Source organism: Schistocerca americana, chromosome 6 (assembly GCF_021461395.2).
Source record: "Schistocerca americana isolate TAMUIC-IGC-003095 chromosome 6, iqSchAmer2.1, whole genome shotgun sequence".
Classification (NCBI taxonomy): Eukaryota; Metazoa; Arthropoda; class Insecta; order Orthoptera; family Acrididae; genus Schistocerca; species Schistocerca americana.
This window is the reverse complement of record NC_060124.1, coordinates 602,643,324-602,658,197: the sequence shown is the minus strand read 5'-3', so window position 1 is coordinate 602,658,197 and position 14,874 is coordinate 602,643,324.

The window sequence follows — 14,874 nt, the reverse complement described above, 5'->3', positions numbered from 1 at the left end:
TTGATCGGTGTGTTTCGCGCCATCCCTTGGTCTCTGCCATCCATGACAATCTCACTGATATTCACCATGCTGCTTGTTCCGTTGACTTCCTTTGGGTCCCTGGCCATCCTGGGTAATGAGCTCGCTGATCGTTTGGCTGGGGGAGCAGTCACTTAACCCCCGTTTTCTGTAACCCCTCCTGCAGCGGATTTACGGCTTCACATCAAATCCAACTTCGCACAATCATGAGCCAACTCTTGGGTGGCTACCTCCCTGTCTAATAAACTTCGTGTGATTAAGGTGACACCAGACCCGTGGTGATCTTCCTTTCACCTCTCCCGAAAGGACTCGACCATACTGTGTCGTCCCCACATTGGCCATACCCGGCTGACCCATGCTTTTCTTTTGCATGATGAGCCACCCCCACTTTGTGGTTGTGGAGCCTTCTAGTCAGTAGCCCACGTTTTGGTTTAATGCTCCCTTCTTTTGGCTCTGCGTGCTAAGTACAGACTCCCCCGCATTTTACCTTTGATGTTGGCAGACGATTCCCGAGTGGTCGACCTGGTTCTCGGTTTCCTCCGGGAAAGTGGTTTTTATTCTCAGTTTCAAGGTTTTTAATCTCTCTGGTGTTGGGGCAGGGCGGTGAGTGTTGGTGTATCTCCCACTGTAAGCCGTGTTTGGAGATTCCCGATTCCCCTCCCTGGCCGAGATCCTCTTTCTTCTCCTCTTACTCTGTGTTTGTCATTTTTTTTTTTTTTTTTTTTTTAGGATTGGTTAGTCTGTCTCCTTTTCCCATACGCGCTTCTACATTCTAGCTGTTGCACCTTTTAAGTCGCAGGTGGTCTTGCCTCTCCTGCTTCAGAGGTGGGATATTTCCTGCCTCTAGCATAGCATTGGGTTCGTTATCTTGCTGACTAACATCATTTTGTTTTTACCATTGACAACATGACTGCCGTTTTACACTTTTTAGCCTTTTCCCTTTTATCGTTATGACTTTTCTGAGATGTCACACTATCGGAGTGGACCACATTTGAAACAAGGGACAGATGACCTTGCTGTTTGGTCCCTTCAACCCCAACAACCAACCAACTACTCCGACGATATTTACTTTTACGTTACTCATGTTGGCAGCTGTTCTTGATTCGAATTCTGGAATATTTACTTCGTCTTACTTTGTGAAGGCATTTCGGAAGGCTATGTTTAGGAACTCTGCTTTGGCAGCACTGCCTTCGATAATATCTCCATTAATATCGCGCGGAGAAGGCATTGATTGTTTCTTGCCGCTAACATACTTGAAATACGACCAGAATCTCTTTTGATTTTCTGCCAGGTTTCGAGACAAGGTTTCGTTCTTAAAACTGTTATAGGCATTGAAGTCAGCGCTAAAATTCGAGCTTCTGTAAAAGATCACTAATCTTGGGGATTTTGCGTCAGTTTAAATTTGGCACGTTTGTTTCGTTGTTTCTGCAAGTGTCCTAACCCGTTTCTTGTACAAAGGAGGATCAGCTCCGTCGTTTGTTAATTTATTTGGTATAAATCTCTCAATTGCTGCCAATACTATTTCGTTGAATTTAAGCCACACCTGGTCTACACGTACAACATTAATTTGGAATGCGTGGAGATTGTCTCTCAGGAAGGCGTCAAGTGAATTTTTATCTGCTTTTTTGAATAAGTATATTTTTCGTTCATTTTTCGAGGATTACAATATTCATACTTCCTACGACAGGCCTGTGTTCAATAATCCCTGAATCGGCTTTGATGCTAGTCATTAACTCAGGATTATTTGTTGCTAAGAGGTCAAGTGTGTTTTCACAACCGTTTTACTATTCGCGTGAGCTCATGATCTAATTGCTCGAGATAATTTCCAGAGAATGCGTTTAGCACTATTTCAGATGAAACTTTATGCGTACGTCCGGAATTAAACATGTATTTTCGCCAACATATGAGGGTAAATTAAAGTCACCACCAACTATTATCGTATGATTCGGGTACGTGTTTGAAATCAAATTCAGGTTTTCTTTGAACCTTTCAGAAACTGTATCATCTGAATTGGGAGGTCGGTAAAAGGATCCAATTATTATTTTATTCCGGTTGCCAACAATGATCTCTGCCCATACTAACTCGGAGGAAGTATCTACTTCAATTTCGCGAAAAGTTAAACTACTATAGACAGTAACAGACACGCCTCCGCCAACCGTGTTTAGCCTATCCTTTCGGAACACTGTTAGGTTCTTCGCAAAAATTTCGGCCTAGCTTATCTCCGGCTTTAGCCAGTTTTCAGTGCCTGTAACGATTTGAGCATCAGTGCTTACTATTAGCGCTTGGAGCTCTGGTACTTTCCCAACACAGCTGCCACAAATTACAACTGTTACACCGATGGTTCCTGTGTCTACGTTCTTCCTGTGTTCAGCCTGCACTCTTTGTGATTGAAGCCCTTATTGTGTTTTCCCGATTTTTCTAACCTAAAGAACCGCCCAGTCCACGCCACACAGACCCTGCTACCCGTGTAACCGCCTCCTGCGTATAGTGGCCACCTGACCTATTCAGCGGAACCCGAAACCCAACCACCCTTTGGCGCAAGTCGAGGAATCTGCAGCCTACACGGTCGCAGAACTGTCTGAGCCTCTGAGTCAGATCCTCCACTCGGCGATGTACCAGAGGTCCGCAATCGGTCCTGTCGACTATGTTGCAAATGGTCAGCTCTGCTTTCATCTTGCAAGCAAGACTGGCAGCCTTTGCCATTTCTGTTAGCCGCTCGAAACCAGATAGAATCTCTTGTGATCCAGAGTGACGCACATCATTGGTACTGACGTGAGACACCACCTGCAGTTGGCTGCACCTTGTGCTCTTCATGACATCCAGGAGGACCTGTTCAACATCTGGAATGACTCCACCCGGCATGCATACAGAGTGCACATCAGATTTCTTACCCTTCTTGTCAGCTACCCCCCTATGAACCATGGAAATTGCCGTTGGTGGGGAGGCTTGCGTGCCTCAGCGATACAGGTGGCCGTACCGTAGGTGCAACCACAACAGAGGCCAGACAAACATGTGGTTCCTGAAGAGGGGCAGCAGCCTTTTCAGTAGTTGCAGGGGCAACAGTCTGGATGATTGACTGATCTGGCCTTGTAACATTAACCAAAACGGCCTTGCTGTGCTGGTACTGCGAACGGCTGAAAGCAAGGGGAAACTACAGCCGTAATTTTTCCCGATGACATGCAGCTTTACTGTATGATTAAATGATGATGGCGTCCTCTTGGGTAAAATATTCCGGAGGTAAAATAGTTACCCATTCGGATCTCCGGGCGGGGACTACTCAAGAGGATGTCGTTATCAGGAGAAAGAAAACTGGCGTTCTACGGATCGGAGCGTGGAATGTCAGATCCCTTAATCGGGCATGTAGGTTAGAAAATTTAAAAAGGGAAATGGATAGGTTAGACTTAGATATAGTGGGAATTAGTGAAGTTCGGTGGCAGGAGGAACAAGACTTTTGGTCAGGTGAATACAGGGTTATAAATACAAAATCAAATAGGGGTAATGCAGGAGTAGGTATAATAATAAATAAAAAAATAGGAGTGCGGGTTAGCTACTACAAACAGCATAGTGAACGCATTATTGTGGCCAAGATATACACAAAGCCCATGCCTACTACAGTAGTACAAGTTTATATGCCAACTAGCTCTGCAGATGAAGAAATCGATGAAATGTATGACGAGATAAAAGAAATTATTCAGGTAGTGAAGGGAGACGAAAATTTAATAGTCATGGGTGACTGGAATTCGTCAGTAGGAAAAGGGAGAGAAGGAAACATAGTAGGTGAATATGGATTGGGGGGAAGAAATGAAAGAGGAAGCCGCCTTGTAGAATTTTGCACAGATCATAACTTAACCATAACTAACACTTGGTTCAAGAATCATAAAAGAAGGTTGTATACATGGAAGAATCCTGGAGATACTAAAAGGTATCACATAGATTATATAATGGTAAGACAGAGATTTAGGAACCAGGTTTTAAATTGTAAGACATTTCCAGGGGCAGATGTGGGTTCTGACTACAATATATTAGTTATGAACTGCATATTGAAACCGAAGAAACTGCAAAAAGGTGGGAATTTAAGGAGATGGGACCTGGATGAACTGAAAGTACCACAGGTTGTAGAGAGTTTCAGGGAGAGCATAAGGGAACAATTGACAGGAATGGGGGAAAGAAATACAGTAGAAGAAGAATGGGTAGCTCTGAGGGATGAAGTAGTGAAGGCAGCAGACAATCAAGTAGGTAAAAAGACGAGGGCTAATAGAAATCCTTGGGTAACAGAAGAAATATTCAATTTAATTGATGAAAGGAGAAAATATAAAAATGCAGTAAATGAAGCAGGCAAAAAGAAATACAAACGTCTCAAAAACGAGATCGACAGGAAGTGCAAAATGGCTAAGCAGGGATGGCTAGAGGACAAATGTAAGGATATAGAGGCTTGTCTCACTACGGGTAAGATAGATACTGCCTACAGGAAAATTAAAGAGACCTTTGGAGAGAAGAGAACCACTTGTATGAATATCAAGAGCTCAGATGGAAACCCAGTTCTAAGCAAAGAAGGGAAAGCAGAAAGGTGGAAGGAGTGTATAGAGGGTTTATACAAGGGCAATGTACTTGAGGACAATATTAGGGAAATGGAAGAGGATGTAGATGAAGACGAAATGGGAGATAAGATACTGCGTGAAGAGTTTGACAGAGCACTGAAAGACCTGTGTCGAAACAAGGCCCCGGGAGTAGACAACATTCCATTAGAACTATTGATGGCCTTGGGAGAGGCAGTCATGACAAAACTCTACCATCTGGTGAGCAAGATGTATGAGACAGGCGAAATACCCTCAGACTTCAGGAAGAATATAATAATTCCAATCCCAAAGAAAGCAGGTGTTGACTGATGTGAAAATTACCGAACTATCAGTTTAATAAGTCACAGCTGCAAAATACTAACGCGAATTCTTTACAGACGAATTTAAAAAACTGGTAGAGGCGGACCTCAGGGAAGATCAGTTTGGATTCCGTAGCAATGTTGGAACATGTGAGGCAATACTAACCTTACGACTTAACTTAGAAGAAAGATTAAGAAAAGGCAAATCTACGTTTCTAGCATTTGTAGACTTAGAGAAAGCTTTTGACAATGTTAACTAGAATACTCTCTTTCAACCTCTGGAGGTGGCAGGGGTAAAATACAAGGAGCGAAAGGCTATTTACAATTTGTACAGAAACCAGATGGCAGTTATAAGAGTCGAGGGACATGAAAGGGAAGCAGTGGTTGGGAAGGGAGTGAGACAGGGCTGTAGTCTCTCCTCGATGTTATTCAATCTGTATATTGAGCAAGCAGTGAAGGAAACAAAAGAAAAATTCGGAGTAGGTATTGAAATTCATGGAGAAGAAGTAAAAACTTTGAGGTTCGCCGATGACATTGTAATTCTGTCAGTGACAGCAAAGGACTTGGAAGAGCTGTTGAACGGAATGGACAGTGTCTTGAAAGGAGGATATAAGATGAACATCAACAAAAGCAAAACGAGGATAATGGAATGTAATCAAATTAAATTGGGTGATGCTGAGGGAATTAGATTAGGAAATGAGACACTTAAAGTAGTAAAGGAGTTTTGCTGTTTGGAGACCAAAATAACTGATGATGGTCGAAGTAGAGAGGATATAAAATGTAGACTGGTAATGGCAAGGAAATCGTTTCTGAAGAAGAGAAATTTGTTAACATCGAGTATAGATTTAAGTGTGAGGAAGTCGTTTCTGAAAGTATTTGTATGGAGTGTAACCATGTATGGAAGTGAAACATGGACGATAACTAGTTTGGACAAGAAGAGAATAGAACCTTTTGAAATGTGGTGCTACAGAAGAATGCTGAATAAAGGTGGATAGATCACGTAACTAATGAGGAAGTATTGAATAGGATTGGGGAGAAGAGAAGTTTGTGGCACAACTTGACTAGAAGAAGGGATCGGTTGGTAGGACATGTTTTGAGGCATCAAGGAATCACAAATTTAGCATTGGAGGGCAGCATGGAGGGTAAAAATCGTAGAGGGAGACCAAGAGATGAATACAATAAGCAGATTCAGAAGGATGTAGGTTGCAGTAAGTACTGGGAGATGAAGAAGCTTGCACAGGATAGAGTAGCATGGAGAGCTGCATCAAACCAGTCTCAGGACTGACCACCACCACAACAGCAACAACTTGTCAGCTAAGTCCCTAAGGGGCCCCGTAACACGCCTAATCTTTGATCTCCCACTACCAATAATCCCACCGTCTGTGAATGCATGGATCTTGAAGGCTGAGTGGTGTCCTCTGAAACAGGATACGCGACAGCACCTGGCTCATTGACATTGTCAGCCACAGACAGCACATGGAACCTGTTTGTCAGACAAACTGGGGACGCCTTATGCTTTGGCCGCCTGGGAAGTCTTTCGCCACCTTCTTCGCCCCGGGGCGACATCCCACTCAACCATCAAACACGAAACACCCAGACACAGCCGGAGAATTTGCCTGCCACATGCCGCTTGCTATTGGCTGCAGGCAACAGAGGCACTGGGTCAAGAACGAGGAAAGTTCCCTCCTCACTGCCCGCCTGTCCTTTCCGGTTCCCACCTTGTTGCCTGCCTGTCCTCTCCGGTTCCCGCCTCGCTGCCTGCCCGTCCTCTCCGGTACCCGCCTCGCTGCCTGCCCGTCCTCTCCGGTTCCCGCCTCGCTGCCTACCCGTCCTCTCCGGTTCCCGCCTCGCTGCCTGCCCGTCCTCTCCGGTTCCCGCCTCGCTGCCTGCCCGTCCTCTCCGGTTGCCGACTCGCTGCCCGCCCGCCCTCTGCGGTTCCCGCCTCGCTGCCCGCCCGCCCTCTGCGGTCCCCGCCATGCTGAAAACAACCATATTGTTGAGTAATGAATGTCACTTTTTCTTCCGCTATTGTAATAATGTATATTATTAATCCTTTTGAACTTCTGTGGAGTATGTACAACAAACTTCATGAGAGAGTAAATATACTGTGAAGCAGCAAGGGAGTAAATATAATGTGAAGCAATAGTCAAAATGCTAAACTCTCCAAATTCATGCCTATAAGATGATTGGTTGTGAGCACTGCTTATTAGTCTTTCAGCACATTTTTGGGCAATGAACACTTTCTTTCTTAAAGTTGAATTAACCCAGAACATTATTATGTAAGGCGTCATTGATTGAAAAATATGCAAAATATCGCAGATTACAGATCTGTTTCACCCCAAAGATTCTAATGATTCAAAGTGCAAGTGTGGCTGAACTATGTTGTATAAGGGATTCAAAACTGTATTTTTTCCAGTTTAAATTCTCGTCAACATTGACACCTAAAAATAATGATCCTTTCCACCCTAATTGTTCTCTCTCACCTAGTATTATACTTACCATTGCTATAGTACCTCTGAGTGTATTGAACTGAGTATGTAGTGTCTCTTTGAAATAGTGAGACCATTTCCAGAAAGCCAAAATATTGCTTATCATATCTTCTGTTCCTGTGTATATGCTCGGAATGATGACAAAACTAATGTTGTCAACAAAAAGAAGTAATTCTGCTTGTTGTAGATTAGATAGAAAATTGTTTACCTGTATGATGAACAAAAGCAGAGCTAATACTGAGCCTTGGGAACACCATTCACGATTTCTCACCGGATTTCTCATTCGGGAGTGTACACTGCATGAAATTTTTTCTGCAGAGGGTCAGCCACAAGTATTTAATTTTTATAATTTAGCTGGAACACTATAATATTTCGAGCAGAAACTACAGTCATTAAAATGAATAAATTTCAGCAGAAGACTAAATCTACTTTCTTGCATTACTTTCCAGAAAAGTGGTGTTTCAAGAGTTTCTTTGCTTAAATAATAAATTTCAAATAAGAGTTTCTGAACTTTGACTTCGAACAAGGAATACAATTTTTCTCTGTTTGTTGGTACAGATTGATGCACACACAATCGTTTCAGTCTGTACTTGTGGGAACTTACAAATTGTTCAGCATACTTGTTCATCTCAGAACTTATCATTGTTAACAACCTATCGTTAAAGTGAAAGTATCACGTGGATTCAGAAAACAAGCAAAACAACTTTTCTATAAATTGTCCCTGTAAATACAAATTTAGTCCTGCCTGCACTATAGTTAACGGACCATGTTCTCATGGAACCACAGTCAGCAGCCAGCACTTCAGGGTCACCTTACCCACGTGACGTCTCTGTATCACCTTCATTAAGATCCTCATCTCCACTGTTTTGTCCACTACTAGACCAATTATAAGCATTTTCATTTAATATTCTTCCAATGCCTTAACCATACAGAGACATGTGTGATGTATGACATACATTCTCCTGACTCTCACCAATGTGTATACTACCTGATGCAATAATTGTTTCATAGAACAGAAAAGCCATCCACAAATGTCGGATAGTGCTTACACTAGGTAATGTGACGCTTGTGGCTAATATACAACTCCAAATACATGTTGTAGAGCCATCTGAATGTTGCCACCTGTGCAGTGTATCCTGAGCCCAGCTGGTAGAGCACAGTTGAGGGTTTAAATGTGTTATGGCTTCTGGTGTGTGCCATCTTTACGTTTTTCATTTTGAGAAACAAATGGAAAATTGGAGCCAGTTTCCATGTTCATTCTCTCTTCCTTGTCTCTTACGTATCTTTTATCAAATATAAATTATTTTTTGTTTTGTCTTTTACTTCTTCAAGTAGAATAATTGGGTTACCATTATTTGTGTGTCTGAAAGTTACGAAAATAAAAACTTTTTTCTCCCCCCTCCCCCTAGGTCAGAGTGGCAATGGCTGAGGAACAGTTTTGCCTTCGCTGGAATAATCACCAGCCAAATTTCATCTCAGTTTTCACGCATCTACTACGCACGGAATCTCTGGTGGATGTAACACTAGCTGCTGAGGGCAAGCATCTCCAGGCTCACAGAGTAGTTCTCTCTGCTTGTAGCCCATACTTTCAGGTAGGCACGCATGCACAATCAGCAAAATTATAATTTTTTGGATTAACAGTTTACATTTAATATGCTGTAAATACATTTCTGTAAGCTTCTACAATGGTTATACATTCTTTTCATTACTTTTCCATTTTTTTGATGAGTATGCAATTTTTTCATTCTTTTTCTCCATTTTTTCAATTTGGTACTACCTAGGGATTTAAATGTCAAATATAAAACCTTTTTTTCCTCACAATACTCCCATAAATATATATATTTTGGTGTGAAAATGTGGTAAGTACTCCATATGCATAGTATTTGTGTTTTGTAATGACTTCTTAACTATTTGACAGCTGTTAATGCTTTGGAAGTTAAAGCTTAAGTCTTCAGTACCATGTTAAAATGCCTGATTGTTGTTGTTGTTGTTGTTGTTGTTGTTGTTGTGGTCTTCAGTCTTGAGACTGGTTTGATGCAGCTCTCCATGCTACTCTAACCTGTGCAAGCTTCATTATCTCCCAGTACCTACTGCAGCCTACATCCTTCTGAATCTGTTTAGCGTATTCATCTCTTGGTCTCCCTCTACGATTTTTACCCTCCATGCTGCCCTCCAGTACTAAATTGGTGATCCCTTGATACCTCAGAACATGTCCTACCAACTGATCCCTTCTTCTAGTCAAGTTGTGCCACAAACTCCTCTTCTCCCCAATTCCATTCAATACCTCCTCATTCCCCCCAGGGGATCCACAACTCTTTTGTGGATACGTGTGTAGCGAGCACGGGACCCCGAGCTAATGTGGCCTTCCTTCCTTTCCGGGCTGCATACCTTCCCTTTCCGTATCCTTCCCCATCCCCCGTCTTCGCCCCCCCCCTCACCTCTGGCTGTTTCCTTCCCCTTCTCCCCCTCTGGGGAGTATGGTTTGTGCCTACGTCCGGAGACGGACGCTTGTAAATGTACCGCACTCTTCGCCTTCCTTGCTTGTATGTCTTCATCTTTCTTCGTCCTTCTCTTTTCCTTACCTCTTCTCTTTACCTCTTCTCTTTACCCTTTTCTCCGCTGCGGCGTTTGAGACCTCTCTTCTTTCCTTTCCCTGTCTCTTTCTTCCTCCCTGTGCGTGTCTGAAGGCCGACCCACGCACTTCTATGCGTAGCCGGTGACGGGGTAACGCGTAATTCCCCGCCCCGGGTAGACAGGTAGGACACGTACGTACCCCCTGGTAAAGGCCAGGCCCAGGGAGGGGTGATTACCCGAGCTGATACCTTCCGAAAGTGCCGATTGGTCCCTCCGTCCGTATGTCGGGAGGTGTGACCTGAGGTGTGAACAATCACCTAAGGCGGGTGTGCCCTCGGTGAGGGCCCCCACAAGGGAGGAGCGCGCCATCGGAGACGCCGGTAATCATGGGGGATTCTTCCGCAATGGTTTCCTCACCTTCCACTATGTCTGCTCACAAACGTAAGTTTACTGAGTCTCAGCCACAGACGGTTCTTCCATCGTTGCCACAGTTCCTTGTTGTTTCTCGGTCTGACGAAGGTCACGACTTTTCCACGGTCAACCCTTTCATTATTCAGAAAGGTGTCGACGCAATTGCGGGTCCTGTAAAGTCTTGTTCCAGATTACGGAATGGTACCCTGTTGTTAGAAACACACAGTGCCCTCCAGGCTCAAAAATTGCTGCGTACTTCTCTGCTCCACACCTTCCCTGTCCGGGTGGAACCGCACCGTACCTTAAATTCCTCGCGTGGAGTCGTTTATACACGCTCCCTCGATGGATTGTCTGACGAAGAAATTCAGCACTACCTGTCTGACCAGGGCGTCACCGCTGTTCATCGGGTTATGAAAAGGGTTGACTCGAACATCATTCCAACCCGCACTGTCTTCTTGACTTTTGACAAAGTTCAACTCCCATCAAAAATCAAAGCAGGCTATGAGATAATTTCCGTTCGCCCTTATGTCCCAAACCCTACGCGTTGCTATCGATGTCAGCGGTTTAATCACACCAGCCAGTCCTGTTCCAATCCGGCCAAATGTGTTACGTGTGGCAGGGATGCCCATGAGGGTGCTTGTCCACCTCCATCCCCTCGCTGCATCAACTGTATGGGTGACCACGCTGCTTCCTCTCGAGATTGCCCTGTTTTTAAGGACGAAAAGCTGATCCAGGAAATAAGAGTGAAGGAAAAGGTGTCGACCTTTGCTGCTCGAAAGTTACTCGCCAGTCGACAGCCCACCGTGCCTCAGAAAGGAAAATACAGCGCTGTCCTTGCTTCTTCTCGGCCAACAAAGGAGGCGGCCACGCAGACTTGCGACCTCACATTTAGTACCACGGTCGTCAGATCGGCCAGCGCAAAGATCGCCCGTTCAACCTCACCTCTTTCGCCTGCCCACTCTATGGCTCACCCTTCGTCGGGTTCTGCTAAATCTCGAGCCCAAAAGTCAGACGCCAAGTCTACAAAAAAAGAGCATTCTCGTGAAGAGTTTTTACGTACTGCAACTTCACAACCATCGGTTCCTCCTTCATCTAAACATACCTCCAAGAAGGCTACGAAGAAACACAGTTCCTCTCCTTCTCCGCCAAGGCGTGTCGCATCTACAGCACTACCTGGCGGAAATCGCCCTCGGCCATCTTCTGTGTCGCCGAGGCGCACTGTTGGTGGCCGGTCAACTGGCCGATCGTTGGTGGCAGGAGCTGCTCCTGACCAACCTATGGATCAGGATCTTCTGCCTTCGACTGAATGCCATTCCATGCTGTCGGTCGCAAGCTCTGAGCAGTCGTTGAGTTGACAGCACCCTTGGTGCCGTTCCTCCATTTTCTGTTCACCCTATGTCCATTATCCACTGGAATATCCGCGGCATTCGCGCCAATCGGGAGGAATTGTCGATCCTCTTACGATCCTACTCGCCGGTCATCTTCTGTCTTCAGGAAACAAAGCTGCGTCCCCATGACCGCTTTGTTCTCCCTCATTTTCAGTCCGTCCGATATGACCTCCCCTCAGTTGAAGGCACTCCAGCCCATGGAGGACTCATGATTCTGCTCCATGATACTCTCCATTATCACCCAATCCCCTTACACACTTCATTCCAAGCTGTCGCCATCCGTCTTTCCCTTTCTGGATACACGTTCTCTCTTTGTACGGTATACATTCCATCGTCTACACCAATGGCACGAGCTGATCTCCTTCATCTTCTTGATCAGCTTCCACCCCCCTATTTGCTGGTTGGGGACTTCAATGCCCACCACCCGCTTTGGGGATCTCCACATCCTTGTCCACGTGGCTCACTATTGCTAGACGTCTTCCACCAAGCGGATCTAGTCTGCCTCAACACTGGGGTCCCTACATTTTTGTCTGCCTCCACGGCAAATTTATCCCATTTGGACCTTGCGGTCGGTACTGTTCCGCTAGCTCGGCGCTTCGAATGGTTCGCCCTTGATGATACACACTCGAGTGACCACTTTCCATGTGTTCTTCGACTGCAGCCTCAACTGCCATATATGCGCTCGCGACGCTGGAAGTTTGCCCAAGCCGATTGGACACTTTTTTCGTCTCTAGCGACATTTGATGACCGTCGCTTTCCCAGCGTCGACGATGAGGTCACACATTTTACCGACGTTATTCTCACAGCTGCGGAACGTTCAATACCACGTACCTCCGAATTGCCCCGGCGCCCTCCAGTTCCCTGGTGGAACGAGGCCTGCCGTGACGCAATACGTGAGCGGCGACGTGCTCTTCGCATTTTCCGTCACCATCCAACTTTGGCCAACTGTATCCGATATAAGCAGCTCCGTGCGCGATGCCGTCGCGTCATCCGCGATAGCAAGAAGGCAAGCTGGAAATTCTTTACTAGCTCATTTAACAACTTCACTCCCTCCTCGGAAGTTTGGAGTCGGCTTCGACGGTTCTCAGGCGCGCCTAGTTTCTCCCCGGTCTCTGGGCTCACTGTCGCGCATGATACCTTAGTGGACCCCGTCGCAATTTCTAACTCATTGGGTCAGCACTTTGCTGAGATTTCGAGCTCTTCAAATTACCCGCCAGCGTTTCTCCCGAAGAAACGTGCAGCAGAAGTGCGGCATCTTGCTTTCACCTCTCAAAATCGCGAAAGCTACAATACTGTTTTCTCCATGCGCGAACTCCAACATGCACTCTCTACTTCTCGCTCCTCCGCCCCAGGACCGGATGGTATCCATGTCCAAATGTTGCTGCATTTATCAACCCATAGCCTGCGTCACCTCCTTCGCCTTTATAATCGAATTTGGACCGACAGTACCTTTCCCAGGCGATGGCGGGAAGCTATTGTCGTTCCCGTTCCGAAACCTGGAAAGGACAAACATCTCCCCTCTAGCTATCGCCCCATTTCTCTCACGAGTAGTGTCTGTAAGGTTTTGGAGCGTATGGTGAATTACCGTTTAGCTTGGTGGCTGGAGTCCCGCAGTCTTTTAACACCAGCCCAATGCGGCTTCCGAAAGCATCGTTCTGCTGTTGACCATCTTGTTGCTCTCTCCACTTATATCATGAACAATTTTCTCCGGAAACGCCAAACGGTAGCAATATTTTTTGATCTGGAGAGAGCGTACGATACCTGTTGGAGGACAGGCATCCTCCGCACACTGTTCTCTTGGGGCTTTCGAGGCCGGCTGCCCCTTTTTCTTCGCGAATTTATGGCAGAGCGCACATTTAGGGTGCGGGTGAACACTACTCTCTCCCGTACTTTCTCCCAAGAAAACGGGGTACCCCAGGGCTCCGTGCTGAGTGTTGTACTGTTTGCCATCGCCATTAATCCAATTATGGATTGTCTCCTTCCTGATGTCTCGGGCTCCCTCTTTGTGGACGATTTTGCGATCTACTACAGTTCTCAAAGGACCAGCCTTCTTGAAAGACGTCTTCAAGGATGTCTCGATCGCCTGTACTCGTGGAGCATCGAAACCGGCTTCCGTTTCTCACCCAGTAAGACCGTTTGTGTTAATTTTTGGCGACGTAAGGAGTTTCTTCCGCCCTCCTTACATCTAGGTCCTGTCAACCTTCCGTTTTCCGACGTCGCTAAATTCTTGGGTCTTATGTTTGACAGAAAACTGTGCTGGTCCTCCCACGTTTCCTATCTTTCGGCTCGCAGTCTGCGTTCCCTTAACACCCTCCGTGTCCTGAATGGTACCTCTTGGGGAGCGGACCGGGTGGTCCTTCTCCGCCTCTATCGCGCCTTAGTGCGCTCGAAATTGGATTATGGAAGCATAGTCTACTCCTCTGCTCGGCCGTCTATTCTTCGGCGTCTCGACTCTATCCACCACCGTGGATTACGTTTAGTGTCTGGAGCTTTTTACACCAGCCCTGTGGAAAGCCTTTATGCTGAGACTGCTGAACCTCCGCTGTCCAATCGGCGGGCAGTCCTTCTGAGTCGTTATGCTAGCCATCTGTCTTCCATGCCTGCTAATCCAGCCCATAACCTTTTTTTCGACGCCTCCTTTGATGTCGGGTATGCAGGCCGCTCCTCCTCCCTACTACCCCCGGGAGTCCGCTTCCGTCAACTGCTCCATTCTCTTTCCTTCCGCTTTCCTAAAACCTTCTTGACAACTTGGGGTACAGCACCGCCTTGGCACCGTCCCCGGATCGACTTGCTCAGAGACCTATGTCAATTTCCCAAAGATGGTACCCCTACCATTGTTTACCGTCGGGCATTTGCTGCTCTATGTGCACAAATGACGGAAGCCACATTTATTTACACCGATGGCTCGAAAACATCGTTAGGTGTAGGGAGTGCCTATATTGTTGGCGACACCCCAAATCACTTTCGGCTTCCCGACCAGTGTTCGGTTTATACTGCAGAGCTTTACGCTGTTCTCCAGGCTGTCCACTACATCCGCCGCCATCAGCGGATACAGTACGTAATCTGCTCAGATTCTCTCAGCTCTCTCCTAAGTCTCCAAGCTCTTTACCCTGTGCAC